Source organism: Bubalus kerabau, chromosome 16 (genome assembly GCF_029407905.1).
Source record: "Bubalus kerabau isolate K-KA32 ecotype Philippines breed swamp buffalo chromosome 16, PCC_UOA_SB_1v2, whole genome shotgun sequence".
NCBI lineage: Eukaryota > Metazoa > Chordata > Mammalia > Artiodactyla > Bovidae > Bubalus > Bubalus kerabau.
The window spans coordinates 54112213-54119689 of NC_073639.1; positions in this window are offsets into that span (position 1 = coordinate 54112213).

Genomic DNA, 7477 nt, shown 5'->3' on the forward strand with positions numbered 1-7477 from the left:
TGAGTACATCCGGGGGTGAGACCACTGTGATGTCTCAGCAGGCTGACTTTACTAGCCTGTGCGAACCAGGGGAGGCAGGAGGGAGGAGAGTCTTTGCCAAGCTGGCCACTACCTAGCATCCAGCAGGACTAACTGCTCCACGCGTGGGCCTGGCTTCTGAGAGGGAGTGGAAAGGAGGGGGTCTAAACAGCCCACTGAGAGGGAGGAAGGAAGTCGAATTGACCCCTGATCCCACCTTCCATTGGTCATAGCCCCACCCCATGTGCGTGAACCCCTTGCTCTTCTGATGTGTAGCAGGGTGCTGAGTGGTCCTCACTCCTCCAACCTCCTTCATCTCTGGCGACAGGGGCACCTTGGGCAGAGGGCAGGAGCCTCACCTCAGGTTGTTCCAAAGGGTGTGCCAGGCTGTGCCCCTAAGGCATGGCCAGGAGGAAATCACGTGCGTTGCGTCTTCCTGATGTCAGTCCAAGTGCTCCAGGGGCAGGCGGCATTCCTGCACCCTGAAAGTTAAAGTCTTAGTCTCTCAGTTTTGTCCCACTCCTTGCGACTCCATGGATTGTAGCCAGCCAGGCTCCTCAGTCCATGGGATTTCCCAGGCAGGAATACTGGAGTGGGGTGCCATGCCCTCCTCCAGGGGATCTTCCTACCCACTGATTGAACTTAGGTCTCCTGTGTTACAGGCAAATTCTTTACGGTCTGAACTACCATGGAAGCCGTACACCTTGACTTCCTTTTAACTCACCCTTACTCTCCAGCACCAAACAAACCCCCAGAGTAAAAGTCAAATGACATACTGTATAGCACAGGGAACTCTACCCAACAATCTGTAATAACATACAAGGGAAGAGAATCTAAAAAAGAGTGGATATATATGCCACTAATTCACTTTGCTGTACCTCCAGAAACTAACACAATGGTAAAAAGCAACTATACTCTAATAGAAAATAAAAATTCAATTAAAAATAATCAAACGATTCCAAAAAGATTTTTGGTTATCTTTCTATGTCAGATTATTTGACTCATTTGTTTTATTTTTTTTAAAAAAACTATTTGGATTTTGAAATAGCCATTGGCCACTTTAGAAAAGTACACACAAATCCCATTTCCTCCATTAGCACTGTCTTTAGAATGTATCTCAAATGGAAACTTGGATATATTGACAAAAGCCAAGCATTCACATCAACTTTTAACAACGACTCACGAAGACATTTGAGATTAACGTGTGAAAGATGTTTTTGTCAGCAGCTCGGTGACTGCTTCTGAAATCAGGCAGTAGTGACAGGAGTTAGGTTTTTTTTTAATGGGTTGAAATTTCTGTGTAGATTCTAGAAGGACAAGCCAATAACACGTCTGCTTCTTTATGGTGTATATTGCTTCTTCACAGGATATTCTGGGGTTTTTAGTTTCATTTCAACAGACTAAAGCAAAGTCGTGGATTTTTTAAAAAAGCATTTTTTCTATCCAGAACTTTTTTAAGAAGAGGAGACATCTGTAACAGAAACACTGATAATTGGGTCCACGTGTCCCTGGGGAATTGAGTCCTCTTTTGAGATCAATAAGAAGAGATGCTTGTGATGAAAACATCAGCAGGGGATGTGCTGTGAAATTAGTTTGAAATCTCCCAAAGCTTTCACAGATGCAGGGATCGGACTCTGGGTCACCAACATTCTCCCTGGTTTTAATATATTTCAGAGAAAAATCATTCCACCAATTCAGAAAGCCCTGGAGGCTCTGAAAGTGTGCTTCCTGTATCCGATTCTGCACTCTTGCAAGCTACTTGGTACCATGTCCCCGGTGGCTCAGATGGTAAAGCATCTGCCTGCAATGCAGGAGACCTGGATTCAATCCCTGGGTCAGGAAGATCCCTTGGAGAAGAAAAAGGCCACCCACTTCAATATTCTTGCCTGGGAAACTCCTATGCACAGAGGAGCCTGATGGGCTGCAGTCCATGGGGTCAAAAAGAGTCAGTCAGGACTGAGTGACTAACACTTTCACTTTCCAATTGTAACTATTCTAACTATCCTTGAATTAGAGATACCATTTTAGTCTGGGGGGAGCAGATGTACCGTAGCATGAATCATTTCCCTAGCTGAACCCAACTTTGACAAGCCTTTATGTGTGAAAGCTGACATTTGGAGAATTAATAAATACTGTGATGCTTATTCACATTCCAAAAGAGATTCCCTTTCTTTCTTCGAATGTTAACTCTCCTGGTCCACAGCGTTATATTTGCTTACAGATCACAAGCTATAAAAGTCTAGCCCAAAACTGACACTTCAGGTGGAGCTGAATGGGATTTAAAAGCTGACTTGTGCAAGCATGAGCAATGTCAAGAGGAGGTGTCAGTTTGGGGTTGGAGATTCCGAGTCAGAGGTGATATTTTCTGTTAATTTTTAAAAGAGGAATACGATTTACCAGAATCATACCCCAGTGACTGAAGGAGGTGTCTGTGACTTGAAATGCCTTTTAACTTCTCTTCAAAAGGAACACAGATATTAAAATGAAGCTTGAGGGGACTCCCCTGGTGGTCCAATTGTAAGAATCCACCTTCCAGTGCAGAAGGAATTCAGGTTCAATCCCTGATCTGGAAACTGAGATCCCACATGCCACAGGGCAAATAAGCCTGCATGCCACAACTCTGAGAAGTCTGCAGGCCTAAACAAAGACCTAGCTTAGCTAAAAAGGAAAAAAAACAAAAAAAAGGCCTGTCCCCAGGGATCTCGTCCCCTACCCTCCCCCGCCCCCCAAAAAAACAAAAAACAGGTAAATTTTGCCAAACACTTTTTTTTTCCTTTGCTCTGGACTTTATTATTATTATTTTTATTACCATTTTTAAAATTGAAGTGCAGTTACTTTACAATGTTGTGTTAGTTTCAGGTATACAGCAAAGTCATTCAGATATATACTGTATATACACATATATACTATATAACACAATAGGTCCTTGTTGCTTGTTTATTTTATATATAGTAGTGTCTATATGTGGAGAAGGCAATGGCAACCCACTCCACTACTCTTGTCTGGGAAATCCCATTGATGGAGGAGCCTGGTAGGCTGCAGTCCATGAGGTCGAGAAGTTGGACATGACTGAGCAGCTTCACTTTCACTTTTCATTTCCATGCATTGGAGAAGGAAATGGCAACCCACTCCAGTGTTCTTGCCTGGAGAATCCCAGCAACGGGGAAGCCTGGTGGTCTGCTGTCTCTGGGGTCGCACAGAGTCAAACACGACTGAAGTGACTTAGCAGCAGCAGCAGCAGTGTGTATATGGGCCTTCCCAGGTAGCTCAGGGGGTAAAGAATCCACCTGCAATGCAGAAGCCTAGGTTCAATCCCTGGGTTGGGAAGATCCCCTGGAGGAGGGCATGGCAACCCACTCCAGTATTCTTACCTGGAGAATCCCATGGACAGAGGAGCCTGGAGGGCTACAGCCCATAGGGTCGTGAAGAATCAGACATGACTGAGTAACTAAGCACAGCACAGCACAGCACCGTGTGTCTATGTCAATCCCAAACTCCTAATTTATCTCCCTCACCCCACCCCACTGGGTTTCCCAGGTGGCGCTAGTGGTAAAGAACCTGCCTGCCAATGCATGAGACATAAGAGATGTGGGTTCCATTCCTAGGCTGGGAAGATTCCCTGGAGAAGGGTGTGGCAAACCATTCCAGTATTCTTGCCTGGAGAATCCCATGGACAGAGGAGCCTGGCAGGCTACAGTCCATAGAGTCACAAAGAGTCAGACACAAATGAAGCAACTGAGCACGCATGCAGCACCCTAGCCTGCTACCCTCTTTGGTAACCACGTTTCCTTTCTATGTCTGGGAGACCATTCATGTTATCTAAATAAATTCATGTATTAATATATCATTCTAAAGATTCCACATATAAGTGATATCATATGATAGTTGTCTTTGCCTTACTTCGCTTAGTATGATAATCTCTAGGTCCATTAATGTTGCTGCAAATGGCATTCTTTTATCTTTGTGGCTGAATAATATTGTATTGTGTATATACACCACATCTTCTTTACTCATTCATTTGCCGATGGACACTTAGGTGGCTTCCATGTCTTAGTTATTGTAGGTAGTACTGCTATGAATATTGGGGTGCATATGTCTTTTTGAATTAGAGTTTTATCCAGATATATGCCCAGTAGTGGGACTGAGGGATAATATGAAAACTGTATTTTAGTTAGCCTTTTAAGGAACCTCCATACTGTTCTCCATAGTGGCTGTACCAACTTACATTCCCACCAACAATGTAAGAGGGTTCCCTTTTCTCAACACTCTCTCCAGCATTTATTATTTGTAAACATTTTAATGATGGTCATTGTGATTGGTTTGGGGTGATAACCTCATTTTACTTTTGATCTGCATTTCTCTAAGTAACAATACTGAGCATCTTTTCATGGGCCTGTAGGCTTTCTGTATGTTTTTTTTTGGAGAAATGTCTATCTAGGTCTTCTGCCATTTTTTGATTGGGTTGTTTGGGTTTTTTATATTGAAATTGTTTAAGCTGTTTTTTGTATATCTTGAAAATTAACCACTTGTCTGTAACATCATTTGAAAATATCTTGTCCTAGTCCATAGATTATCTTTACATTTTGTTTATTGTTTAAGCTGGATTTAGAAAAGGCAGAGGAACCAGAGATTAAATTGCCAACATCTGTTGGATCATAGAAAAAGCAAGTGAATTCCAGAAAAACATCTACTCTGTTTCATTGGCTACGCTCAGGACTTTGACTATGTGGATCACAGTAAACTATGGAAAATTCCTCAAGAGATGGGAATACCAGACCACCTTACCTGCCTCCTGAGAGATCTGTATGCAGGTCAAGAAGCAACAGTTAGAACCAGACACGGAGCAATGAACTGGTTCCAAATTGGAAAGAAGTCCGTCAAGGTTGTATATTGTCACCCTGCTTATTTAACTTATATGCAGAGTACATCATGCAAAATGCCAGGCTGGATGAAGCACAACCTGGAATCAAGATTGCTGGGAGAAATATCAATAACCTGAGTTATGCAGATGACACCACCCTTATGGCAGAAAGCAAAGAGGAACTGAAGAACCTCTTGATGAACGTTAAAGAGAAGAGTGAAAAAGTTGACTTAAAACTCAACATTCAGAAAACTAAGATCATGGCATCCAGTTTCATCACTTCATGGCAAATAGATGGGAAAACAATGGAAACAATGACAGACTTTATTTTCTTGGGCTCCAAAATCACTGCAGATGGTGACTGCAGCTATGAAATTAAGACGCTTGCTCATTGGAAGAAAAGCTATGACTAATGTAGACAGCATATTAAAAAAACAGAGACATTAATTTGCCAACAAAGTTCCATCTAGTCAAAAGATGGTTTTTCCAGGAGTCATGTATGGATGTGAGAGTTGTACTATAAAGAAAGCTTAGTGCCAAAGAATTGATGCTTTTGAACTGTGGTGTTGGAGAAGACTGTTAAGAGTCCCTTGGACTACAAGGAGATTCAACCAGTCAATCCTGAAGGAAATCAGTGCTGAATATTCATTGGAAGGACTGATGTTGAAGCTGAAGCTCCAATACTTTGGCCACCTGAGGTGGAAAACTGACTCACTGGAAAAAACCCAGATGGGAAAGATTGAAGGCAGGAGGAGAAGGGGAGGACAGAGGATGAGATGGTTGGGTGGCATCACTGACTTGATGTACATGACCTTGAGCAAATTCCAGAAGTTAGTGATGGACAGGGAGGCCTGGTGTGCTGCAGTCCATGGGTTGCAAACAGTTGGACACGACTGAGTGACTGAACTGAGCTGATGGTTTCCTTACTGTGCAAAACAGAAACCTTGTGTTCTACTGATATTGTTGGTGGTGGTCCCAAGAAAAGTGAAGGAATGGGTGGAGAGACTGGGAAACCTTCCACAAGGGTCCAGGAGCTGCCAAGAAAATACAAGATGTTCTTCAACCCAACTTCCCCACTTCATCCTGCCCCCTCTTCCCCTTCCTTCCTACAACCCCACACCTGGTATGGCCTCAACTTTCTCCTTTGTTGGTGTGTCACATACATATTTTGGCAAAAATCAGTTCTGTTAGACATATCCCCCTAACTGGAGGTAGCCTGTTGTTAGAGGCATCTGGGGCATGTGCCTTACATCTATGAAGCAAAACTGTTCACAAGGCAACTATCAAGGTTGCTTCGGGCATGAGTGTTCTATTATTCTAATTTAAAATCCATAACTCGATGTGCTAAAAAGTGAGGATAGTCTTTATTTTGCTATGTTTTCAGACATAAGGGACAAGCTATGAATAACTTCATTTAAAATTTTAAGCTTCCAAATCTCTATTTTGGAAGCTATTTCAAGTTTCCCATACTCCCCAAAGAAATCTCTTCTTTAGTAGGAGGAAAGAAATATAGACGGGGAGGAAAGGGAAAAAATAAGTATAAGTTGGTTCCAGACAGGGTTGTTTGAGGACAGAGTCCCTAGATTTAGCAAAGAAAATAGAGGGCACTTGGTTCCTTTTTTGAATTTTGGATAACCTACAAATTATTTTAGCATAAGTATATCCCCTGTACTATTTGAGATATACTTATCCTAAAACAAATAAACAGAACACAAAATTGTTTTTATGAAATTCAAATTTAACTAGATGCCCTACATATTTTATGTTGCAATCTTATTTAAAATTAACTAAATAGTTTGCAAAAATTCTGTGCTTAGTAAGTGCTAGTTCCCTGTTATTCATTTAGTGTGCCTTGCAAAAGTGTTTATTTTCTAGCCTATAAGACATAACTGAGTATAAAACACAATCCTATTTCTTTTAGACAAATATTTATGGGGGAAAATCCAAATACTTTACATCATCCATGGATGGGAAATGATTTAAAAATTGTTTTATAGGAAAAATAAATAATGTTGCTCATGTAAATATAATATGCGTACATTATAAATGAGGAAACAGTTCTAGAGTTGAAATAATAGACAACCAGTGTTGAAAAATTATAAAATCATATAGTCAAAAAATATACATCACATCAGTGAATAATAGTGGAGTGCAGAAGAAGAAATACCACAGATATGCTAGTAAATTGAATCTATTCCTTATATGTATCATTATGAAGACAAATGCCAGTATGATAGCTCATAGAATATTGGTGACTAAAAATCAAAGCACACTATAAAATAAGCAACATTAGCATGAATTCCTATATTATACTTAGAGACAGGGTAAATCAAGCAACAAAAGCAACAAAAATATAAATTTAGAGTGAATTCACACCCAGGTTGTCAGATTAATGTAGACAAAACTATTATTTCAGTAGAAAATACAGATGGGGGAAAACCCAACTTGATGAAATCCCAAGGCATTGCTCATGCATGCAGAAAAATATGTATATTTTCCAATTAGAGTAGAACAGGCCATAGGAGATCATTAAATGAAATCTTGGGAAAGCTAGCTTGATCATGGACTTGCAAGAATTTCTATTACTGTTTGAGACAT